This window comes from Oryctolagus cuniculus, chromosome 2 (assembly GCF_051225735.1).
Source record: "Oryctolagus cuniculus isolate XC-2025 breed Fujian yellow rabbit chromosome 2, ASM5122573v1, whole genome shotgun sequence".
NCBI classification, from domain to species: domain Eukaryota; kingdom Metazoa; phylum Chordata; class Mammalia; order Lagomorpha; family Leporidae; genus Oryctolagus; species Oryctolagus cuniculus.
The window spans coordinates 176634807-176646301 of NC_142868.1; the positions used below are offsets into that span (position 1 = coordinate 176634807).

An 11495-nucleotide genomic window follows, 5' to 3' on the forward strand; every position below is an offset into this window, starting at 1 on the left:
AAGCTGTAGGCACGTCACAAACGAAGCTTCTGTTTTTCCTTTTTGGGCAGTTACAAAGATGTTGTTATGACTTTTTTTTTTCTTTTAAAGAACATGCTCATGCAGACTCTTATTTTCTTATTTTCCTCTGCTTCCTCCACGCCCCCTCTGGGAACCTAGCAAGCTCCTTTTGTGGATGTGGCCTGAGGAGGGCTGCCCCAGCCTACAGTGCAGGGACTGGGCTGCAGGGACCCTGGGAAAGCGACAGCCTTGTGTTAAAGCCCCTCTTGGGTCCACCAGACGAGGACCCTGCCCTCTGCTTACCGCTCCTCTCAGAAGCAAGCGGTGTAGACATCGGAGCCCCAGGTTGTCAACTCAGGGTTTTGTGGATCATAGACCAAGCAACTTGGGTCTCTGAAGCCATTGTTCCAGAAACTGCCGGACAATTGAGCCCACCTGACACCAGGAGTGGGAAGGCAGGGCTGGACATGCAGCATGTCCAGGAGGAGACAGCTCCCCGGGGTGCCAAGCCCTTCTGGTGAGCAGGGGCCGTCATGAAACCTCGTCAATGAAATGAACGATACCACTCTCACGGGGCTCTCATGAGGGCCGGGTGAGATCCGACAGGAGAACTCGCGGGCAGCGGGCAGTGGGCAGTGTCCTCAACAGCTCTGAACTCCACCTGTTTCTCTGGGGGAGGACACCTTCCTTTCCCCATCTGCGTCTGTGCCAGTGCTACCGCTGCCGCTAGATGGCGCGCGTTTCCCACACAGGGCCCCTTCTCTGGCCCCAGTGGCCGAGGCCAGCCACAGCCCCCGGGAGCTCTTGTTTTCTTGTGTTCCCTCTGTTTTCTGGTTTTCAGCTGTTGTACTGTGCTCTGCTCAATGTACTGTGTTTGTTCCTGAGAAAAGCCAAGCATAGACTGAGACACTTATGTCTCTTTAGGGACCCGCCAAGCACCTAGCACCTGGGTGAGTGGTCGCTGTGTTCAAAGCTCTTTCAGGTGAATCCTGTTATTCACACAGTCGGTCTCTGGATTCAGCAAGTCCTGCCGTGGGAGCTGGGGCCCTCCAAGGAGTGAGAAGGATCCAGGGTGTGCTGCAGAGAGAGGACACGCACAGACTGGACCCTGGCTTGGCTCCCCTCTGCTTAACTACCTGTGTGGCTGTAGCCTGGAGTAAGCCGTTTAACCTGAGTCTCGGCTGACTCACTTCTGAGTGGCAGTGTTAATGCCGGCCTGCCTCCCAGCGTGGTGGCAGAGAAGAAACAGGATTGGGCATGAGTGGACGGCTTTGGCCAGTTGTCAGCTGGGGCTCAGAGTGGGGGTAACTTTTGGTGAACAGACCTGGCATAGGGTGCGTTGGCTGCATCAAAAATATTGGATTCCGCTCTGGATAAACAAATACAGGTATAGATAAAATGCAGTGCAGAGGCAAATGTTAGCCCCAGATAAAGCGAGTGAGGCACGTGTGTGTGAACACAGATAGGAGGGGATGAAGGAGCTGAGTGGGCACTGAATATTCATGACCCCCACTAAATATACATGAGGCATGCAAAGCACCAAGTATTCAGGCTGCACCAACCATGCACGTGACCCAGAGGGCACTCCACGTTCAGTCATTATGGTCCCATTGGAGCTGTTAGAATGCAGATAAACAGCCACGGCTTTCAGCAGATTGCTTAGTAAGCGGCAGCTGTGGCGAGCCGGACTGGCTCTGTGCCTCTCTGAGGAAACACGGGTACGCTTAGGCCCCAGGCAACTTCTGTCTTTTGGGTCTGTTGCGCGAACCTGGACTCCGGTGTTTGTTGCCACCCCTGGAGCAGGCGGGGCCGACAGGGCTGAGGGACAGAGCATGGGGGCAGCGGGTAACCTGGTTTTCTGTGTGTAGCCCCTGCAGTCCTCCTGCACAGCAGCCTGAGTTCCCTGGCTGCATCGATCTCCCCTTGCTCTCACTGTGGGCTTTGCATCAATGCTATCAGCTGTGTGATCTGAGTCTCTTCCTCCAGTCTGTGAGCCCCTCTGGTAGCTGGGTGGGCCCGGAGGCTACCGTTGTAGTCTGGCTTGCTGCAGAGATGTGGGTGCTATGTCAGATGTATCGAGGCAAAGGTGGGAGAGAAGGTCTGCTGCTCCTTTAGTGAGGCTCTCAGCCCCCTCCCCACCAGCCCTCATCAGAGTGGACCAGTTTCCAGACAGAAAACTGAGTGCTTTAGGTAACATGCTGTGGACGGTTTCCCAGGACCCTGAGGCTCCCTCCCAGTCCTGAGGGCACAGAGTGAAGCCGGTTCAGCAGCCACCTGCCAGTCTCAGGCCCTCCTCGCTGGCCTGACCCTGCTCCATGAGCACTCTCACCATCAGCATCCTGTGGCCTCGCCACATGTCACCCACAGGAGGCCATTGTCAGATCCAGCCGCGGTCACTTACCAGCTGTGGCACTTAGCAAGTCCCCTAAACACTTTGTGCCCTGGCGTCTTTGTGAGTAAAATCACCGGACCCAGCTCCAGGAGCAGCAGACATCCACTGAGCCATCCTGGGCACAGGTAAGACAGACAGGTCTTTATTTTATGGCATTTCATTTTATTCTTTATGTACTTCTTTGCTTTAAAATGGGCTTACAGGATTTAGACTAGATCCCAGCACACAGAGCTTAACATTCAGTGCCTGTCTTTAGGGGGATGGCATAGCAGTGCGACTGAGGGAAAGTACAAGAACATGAGCCCAGTGGAGGTGTGAGGAGTACCTGGGGTACTCAGATCAATATGGGGAGTCTTGGCCAGGTTCTGGGGGGCCCGGTGCTGTTTCTGAAAGCTAATGACAGATCCAGGGAGGGAGGGGCATCAGACAGTGGGAGTGACTGGCAGGTGATTATAATGACAGGATGTGGGGTGTTTTGGAGACTTGCTAGGATAGCCTACACAGGAGGTGTTGGTGGAAGTAGAACATGAAGAAGTTCAGAGCACGTAGGAGATCTTCCCCCAAGTCCACAGAGAGTCCTTGTGGGTCACTCTCCTCTGATGTCTTAGAGATAGCTGTCCAGTCTGCCACCAGTCTCCACCCTCATGGCTGCACATCCCAGCTCAGGCCATCAGAGACCCAGGCAGGGCCCAGGTTGAGTGTGGCAGGCAGGGGCCATCTGTCCTGCCCCAGCCACTCATCCTCAGAAGGAGACTGTGGGAGATGAAGAGGAGTGGAGAAAGAGGAAGAGACACAGAGGCAGGCTTCCTCCTGCTCAGCTACACGGTCATTGGATTCCATCCATCTTGTGGGAGGGAACAGGTGCAGCAAGAAACGAATGGAACATACTGTGAAGTAGGCAAAAAATTCTCCACTCGGAATCATACCACACAAGACCAAGTCCTCTGGGCAGGGGCAGGGAAACCATGCAGAGAACTGAATAAGGAAGTTTAATATAGACAGAGCATGGGATTGGTTGAATGAATGAGTAGGAGGTCAAACTCATAAGGAGAGCCACACAGTGCAACAGCAGATGTACCAAGGGCATCCACTGTGCTCGGGGCTGAGATGGAGCCACCAGGGAAGAGCCCCCCTTCCCTCCCGGAGCTGATCTAGCCTGTGCTGGGAGAAACACAGCTATGGAATGTGTCGGAAATCTGCCTCTAGGATGCCAAGCACAGCTCTGTAGCAGAAGGTGTCTCAGCAGAGGCACTGTGACTCAAGTGCTCTCTTTATGTGGAACTTCCTCGCGCTGCATAGTGAAAGACACATACTCGAGGGTTGACACTGAATAGACGCTGAGCATTTGCACTGCTTCATTGAAGACATTCTTAAGTGAAATAGACTTCTCCCCCTTTTACACTGCGAGTGTGTGGCAGGGAAGAACCCGAAGGCTCATAGATTGGCCCAGTGCACTCAACACTGCTTTTACACCTTCAGTGTACATGTCAATGCTACGAGGAAGGAACAGGACATCTCAGAACTACTGTTCACATAGCTCTGGCCCCATAGTCCCCCAGAAAGTTTGCTGAATCTCCAGGGATCCACAGGCCAACTGCTGAGACGCTGGACTTCCCCAAGCTCCTGGACAACAAGTGATTCAGTCACAATTTGGAGCTGGGGCTCTCAACTTCAGACCCTGTGAGCTTCCCACCAAACCTGGTGGGCCTCCAAGTAGACAGGCTGCCTTGGCCATGTCCAAGTGCATGCTATGTGGAGAAGGAAACCAGAGTCCAGATGTCATTTTTGTTTTTGCTGGAGACCAGGTTGGAGGATGTAGCATGAGGTTGTTAACTGAGTGGGCTCCTGAGATTGCTACTGCTGTGCCAGTCAGCCTGTGGCTCTGGCCCTGGCCCAGGGTAGGGGAAGGAGCACTGCCCCTAGAGAGAGCAGGGCAACAGGTTTTGCTGCACCTGCTCACCCCCAGGAGGGAGGACAGCAGAGCAGAGCCTGGTAGGTTAGTCCTAAGTCAGATAAGTGTCCCCATTGGGGGAGGAAACTCAATCTTAGAATAGATCAAGACCCTGGTGATCTGGTGGCTAGCTTCTGGCACTCACCTTGCCACAGCCCAAGTCCAGTTCCTGGCCTGATGCCTCCACATTCAATATTTCATGCATGATTCCTCATCCTGCCCAACCGGAAAGGTCTCAACTAATTTCCAGTTATTTCTTGGATATGATCAGAATCCTGCCTCTTAACCTTTGTAACTTCATACATCATCAATTGAAAGTAATTAAATGCTGCTTTTTAGACAAATAATGCATGTTGGACATCCACAAATGACCTGAGCCTTGTTCAGACGGGGATGAGGGTAGGGCTGAGAAGCAGGCTCGTGTCAGCCTTGCATCGGAGGGACTGTGCCGTGCTGGGGGCTTCCCTGCTCAGGACTCAGCTGGTGAGAAATGCTCAGGTCAGGGCACCCAGAGGACCAATCGCTGGAAATGAAGTCCCCACCAGTCCCATTCACGTCTTCACGAAGGCTCCTGGGAATTCAACCCCTTGTGAATGCAGTCTTAGAGCCCTGGAGTGAGACAGGCCCTGAAGTGAGACTGCAGGACCCGTCTTCCCAGTGATTAAAGGTTTGTGCAGCAAGGTGGGATCTCCTTGTGTTCCCCTGGACAGCACTGGACTCTGCACTGTAGGATTCCACCCTGGCTGCTTGTCAGTTGCTTCTGCCCCTCTACCTGTCCTTGTCATGGCACCATCTTCGCTTTAACACATTGCGTTTCATGGCAGGCCACGCTGGCCAGGTGTATAGATCATTCTATGATAATGGCCCTTTGAGTCATTGCTTCTGAGTGGGCTTTCCAGTGACTCTCTCCCAGTCACTCCATAGCACAGTTCACTCCTGGGAAGATTTCCTTTCAGACAGGCAATCCCTATCGGAGTGGGAGTCCCCATTAGGTCTGATCAAAGAGCCCTCTGCAACCTGCCCTTCCCTGGAGCTCATGTGTGTTGGTGTTTGTAACTAATAGCACTGACTTCAATGTTGCTAGGAACCCAAGGGAGTGGATATAAATAGCCTTTAAGCCAAAAACAATAGATAGCATGTAGGGGGTTTATGCAGAGTCAATCTTTTGAGCTTAAATGTGGGGTTTTGAAACTGAAATATTTTTCTACCCTTTACAAAGAATTTTTTTTAAGACAAGCAAACAAATACTGTTAACAGGCATTGGGGAGATAATCTTTAGAAAAAACAAAGCCTTAAACTCCAAGTCTTTACCTAAAAGTATGAAGTTGCCTCTTAAAATGCCATATTTAAGAAATTTCATTTCTGAGCAGCTTAGTCTCTTAATTGTGAGAGCTCTCAGTTTACAAACTCATTTCTAAACAAAGTGGTCTTCTAAGGAGCCGTTGTATAAAAACCAAGACTCTTATCTTAACGTCTTGGTTTGAAGGAGTTGACTCAATGCGTTTGGGTAATTTACATGGTGTAGGATACCGGAATACCTTCTAACTCTGTCCAGCAGTGTCCTGAATCAGAGTCCCTTGGGAAGGTTTATTTGTTTATTTAGATTCATTTATTGAAAGAGTTACAGAGTCAGAGGGAGAGACAGAGATCTTCATCTGCTGGTTCACTCCCTAGGCTAGACCTAGGAAGGATGAAGCCAGGAGCTTCATCCGGGTCTCCCACATGGGTGCAGGGGCCCAAGCAGTTGGGCCATCTGTTGCTTCTTTCCCACGCCATTAGCAAGAAGCTGGATCAGAAGTGGAACAGCCAGTACTCTAACTGGTGCCCATATGAGATGCCGGCATTGCAGGAGGCATCTGAACCCACTATGCCACAACATCAGCCCCTAAGATTTATTTCATTTATTAGAAAGGCAGAGTTTGAGAGCGAGAGGGAGAAGGAGAGAGAGATCTTCCATCCACTGGTTCACACTCCATATGGTGGCAATAGCCGGAGCTGAGGAAGCCTGAAGCCATAAGCCTGGAACTCCATCAAGGACTCCCACGTGAGTGAAGGGGCTCAAGGACTTGGGCCATCTTCAGCTGCTTTTCCAGGTGCATTAGCACAGAGCTGGATTGGAAGTGGAGCTGTAAGAATTGGAACTGGTGATTACATGGAATGCCTGCATTGCAGGTGGCAGTGGCTTAACCTGCTGCTCCACCACACTGGCATCTCCTGGGAAGATTCTAAGTATGTAGCTCCGAGGTCCCACACATTGCCTGCTCCGTTCAAACACGTTGCACTTTTGTGGCATGTCACATTCCTCACGTTTACAGATGAGTTTGTGCTGCTTGTGTTTAGAGTGGCTTGTTCTTTGGGCTTATAGGGAGGCATCTTAATTCAGCACTGAAATTCTGGGGCCAGGACACGGAAAACCCATGCTCTCATGAAACACTATTTCAGAGATTTCTGATGTGTGCAAGGATAAGAGTTTAAGAACTTACTCGACAACTTCCCTTTGTCAGATCTCACTCATCCTACCATCTCCAGCATGGGCTCCAGTTAGTCACTGGGTTCAGGGCATGTCAGAAAATGCCAATGACTTTGGACACTTCCATGTCTCTCTTAGACTTGCACTTTTCCTAGGGCTCTCCTGCCTTAAAAGTGGGTTGGAAGGTATTGAATCTGCCCTGGGCGTGGAGAAGAGGGTGAAGGAGTGAGCATTTAGTTTCCTGGTGCTACCTTATACATACTGATTTAGGGTCTTCATCTGTTTGGGTAGAAAAATCACAAACATTTCCATAAATAGTCGTGTCTTTTATGTAAATGGGTTTCCCTCTGCTGGTCTGTTGAGAATAATCTTCCATAATTACAACAGTTATTTACTTATGGGCAAATCAGCTTTCCTACCACTTCTTCTGTTTAGAGAAGCTTCCAACTGCTCAGGAGTTCCCCCACCGCCCCGCCCCCGTGTCTAGAAGGGCCCTTGGGCCCTGACGTGGAGAGGCCTGTTGGTGGAGTTAGCAGCAGGTCCTGGGACAGGAGGGGCAGCAGAACCTGCAGCCACAGAGTAGGGATTAGGCTTCCTCCAGTTCCTCTGCAGGAAGTCCTCCAGGGTGTCCAGGATGCAGTCCTGGGGGCTTTCACAGCTGGGTGAGGAAACAAGTCACATGGAACAAATGAGAACCGATTAAGCCCTAAAGCCTGTGGTTCTGCTTAGACCCAGTGTGGTGAGTGTTCAGCAAGGAAGACAGTGGTGCAGCCTGAGAGACTCTGGGATGGCTTCCTGGAGAGATGGCTTGAGGAAGGTGGGAAGAGCAGAGGCCTGGGAGGGAGCTGGTGTGATGTGACCTGTCAGGGAACAGGGAGAAGGCCCTCTAGCCTGGAAGCAACTGTGTGTTCAACAACTACCCCCAGCCTGTTCTCCCGGGGGTCGCTAGGTTGTCTGCTAACAATAGTGAGTTTGATCAGGCAGCTGGGGCAGGGAGAGGTTAACTTGGATCACCCAAGGGAACAAAACCAAGATGTTTGAGAGACACTGCTGGCAATGGCGGCAGGATGAGAAGACAGTGGAAGTTGTCGCAGTCTTTGGGAGTAGTTGGGACATGGCTCTGTAGGGTAGGGTTGATGGTGAAGCCACACTCCTTGTGGAGAGAATGACTCAGATCAGTGGGGTGGTGGAAGGGGGGAAGAGCGGTCACACTGACTGAACAGGATCTTTCATCTTGGGCCCCCTCCCCTGAACGTGTGTGTCACGTTGGTTTTGTAAACTGAGACCAGTAGAAATATTTCTCAGTAGAATAAGACGGAAGTTGGTTGCCATATTTTATAGATAAAGAAAGTGAGTCAAGAAAAAGTATATCACTAGCCATTTGATATTTTTTATTAGTTCTTATAAAAAGGTTTGTTTATTTTATTTGAAAGGCAGCGTTTCAGGTAGAAAGGGAACAAGAGAGAGATCTGCCATCCACTGGTTCATTCCCTCAAATGGCCGGGGCTGGGCCAGGCCAAAGCCAGGATCCAGGAACTCTATCCTAGTCTCCCATGTGGGTGGCAGGGACCCAAGTATTTGGGCCATCACCTTCCCAAGTGCATTATCAGGGAGCTGGATTGGGAGAAGAGCAGCTGGGACTTGAGCTGGTGCTCCCATGTAGGATCTGAGATCACAAGCAGAGGCTTAACCCTTTGTAGCACAATGCCAGCCTCACGTTTATGAGTTCATCACAGGTACTGACTCACCTGGGAGATGGTCTGCTCCTGTCAGTTCTAATTAATAATAATATTGACAACAGAGGAAATAACCTGGGAAATGTATTGCGTTCCTTCTGTGTGTCCATAGTACCTGATAGGATATAGTCCTTGTCTCCCAACAGCTTTCAGTCCAACATAGAAGAATGCACAGTTCTTTTGGGCAAGGGCACCGGATGTGGGGAGCAACTCGGACTAGACTAAGTTACTGGAATTAAGACTTATTCTATGCATCTGCTCTCCCACAATATGGCGCTGGGAGAGGAGTAAACAACTTTTACACAGCTGCCTCTAGTTCGACCAATAACCTGCAGGAGCTGATCCTGCTCCTGATTGGAAGAGAGCAGCGTACTTGGTGTGTGGATAGCAGAGTTGGGATTGGTGGAAGAGGACTATAAAGGAGGAGAGAGACAACATGCACCAGGAACATCTAAGGGGAACATCCGGATAACATCTGAGCAGCCTCCGAGAGAGCCGGCTGGCGGTGTGCCGCTCCCCCACGGAAGTGGGGAAAGTGGCAGGGGGAGCCGCCCTTCCACGGAGGTGGAAGGATCGGCAGCCAACCCAGGAAGAACCAGCAGCAAACCCGGGAAGGGCCAAGCAGACAAAAGAACAGTGCAGGGTCTTGTGTCGTTCCTCCACGAAGAGGGGGAGCGACAACCGGAGAGCTGCTGGAACACCTGCCAAGAAGCCCTGTCCACTCCATTGGCTGTTACTTTGGTGGGAAAAGCCAAGACACCTGACAGACAGAAGTCCAAGGAGTCCTGAGATAAATACAGGGACTGCTGATAGATGAACTCAAGTTTGAATGGGATGAACAAAATACAGTCTTTCTCCCTCACTGCCTGACAGATGGAGGGTACAGCTGAAACTTGTGAGAAAGATCAGCTCAGCTCTGGAGAACTGAAGAATAATGCCTTTCTGCACAGCGGAGTTGGATTGCCAGTCACCTTGTGGCCTGATCATGCTTGGTGAGCACCAGTAGTTTTATGAAAGGAGGGGTCTGCACACACATTTATTCAACGAGTATCTGGGGGGGGGGCATCTCCTCTGTGTCAAGAGCTGTGCAAAACTGGGTGAACAGAGCTGACTGGACTCAGTATGTGCTCTGCATGAGTCAGAGTGTAGTCAAGGAGACCACAGATTTCCCAGGAGTTAAAACCAGCACATTGCTCTGAGGAGGGGTAACCAAACTTCAAGGTGGGCTTATGTCTTCCATCCACAAGGAGGTGCCATCACTCATTGTACTCCAGGCACCCCAGGTGTCTTGCTGGTGTGCGTCCCTCCCCACCTGAGGGTATCTGATGTGTGGTTCCTTCAGCACCAAAGACTGTCCCACCTCTGTTGACTGTCCCTACACATCTTCAGGTTGGTGTAAGCACTGCTGCTTCAAAGCAGCTCACCCTTATCTTCTTCCCCTCAAATCCAAGTGATGACACCACTGTTACTTTTCTTTCCAAAACAGTGTTCATTTCCTTCGCAACACAAATATATTTGTACCCATGTGAATTTTTAAATAACTGTTGACTTTCCCCAGTAGGCTGTGGGCTCCTCAAGATAGACTTTCCTCCCCTGCTCTGTTTTCTACAGTTCCTGCCACTTGGAGGGCATACAATAAATACTGCACTAAATTCCCCAAAAAAGGCAAGTCAAGAAACTTTCTGCATCTCAATTTCTTCGTCTGCAAAATGGGACTTATGCATTTACTTTGTAGGGTTTCTGTAGCATGGCAGGATGAATGATGTCCCCTAAGAGGTTCTTGTCCTAACTCCTGGAGCCCGTGCATATGTCATCCTACCTGGCAAAAGGGACTTTACTGATGCGATGAAGGGAAGATTCCTGGGGTGGGATGATTCTCCTGGATTGTCTGGGTGGGCCTGAGGCAGCCACAGGGGTAGTGTAAAGAGGGAGGAAGGCAGTGTGATGCCAGAAGAAGAGACTTCAAGGTGTTTTGCAATTGACCTTGAGGATGGGGGAAGGAGCCAAGAGCCAAGGATTGCAAGCGGAAAGAGGCAAGAAACAGGTTCTCCCTGGAGCCTTCGGAAGGAACCAGTGGTGCTGACACTTTGACTTGACCCTGTCAGACTAATTTTGGACCTCTGACATCAGGAGCTATAAGAGAAAGAAAACGGTTGTATTATCCTAAGCCTCAAAATTTGTAGTAATTTGTTCCAGCAGCAGTAGGAAGCTGATACATAGGGATCAAGTATGATAATATGTGGAAGACTCCTGAAAGAGCGCAAAGCCAGGAGTGATTATTAGTTTATAACAACTCACCCTTTATTTGTTCCATTTCTGCACAGAGCTTGGTGAGTTCCAGCCACCCTAATGAGGAGAGATGCCTGACACCCCAAGGAAGGGTATTTTTTCATGGTTTGTAATCGCCATAGATAGCTTGAAAATCTTCCAGGTCTTCTAGTTCTTAATTATGTTCTCATGCATATGCATCAATTACCCACATGCTCCTACCTAGCTTGTTACTGCGAAGATAATTTTGAAAAAAGTATTTGGAATGGTTTCCTCTGCATGCATCTCCCTCTGAAAATATCCTATGAAATATTTTACCTCCACTGCAATAATCTGTTCCAGTTGGGGCATGCTTGCCAACCTTCCCCTGCACAACGGAATTAAACCTCCTCGCTCATCTGCTCCAGGCCTGGTACCTATTTATTCTGCCCAGCAATTCTCTCCTCATAAATTGCCAAGGGTTTAATTGCAAATTGGGCCTCTGGGCTCATATCTGCTGTGCTGGGCACAGCCTGCAATGCAGAAAGACCAGGGTGTGCCTGACCCAGGAGTTGATATTGAAATGGCAGCGGAATAGGGGAAGAGGGGTGTTGACAATTTCGCTTGCTGTTTCTGTATGTTAGAACTGGCTTTGTCAGGTTAGGCTCCTAGCCCACTGGATTCCAGCTGAGTGTCACT

The 11495-nt window shown here is 50.3% G+C and overlaps 1 long non-coding RNA gene across 1 annotated transcript; it reads left to right on the forward strand.

The window, feature by feature from the left end:
* Positions 1 to 1976: 1976 nt before the first annotated feature.
* On the forward strand, positions 1977 to 11211 carry LOC149128154 (uncharacterized). Its single transcript, XR_016229694.1, has 3 exons — positions 1977 to 2517; positions 9423 to 9541; positions 10108 to 11211. It is a non-coding gene; the product is annotated as an uncharacterized LOC149128154 (long non-coding RNA).
* Positions 11212 to 11495: the final 284 nt, after the last annotated feature.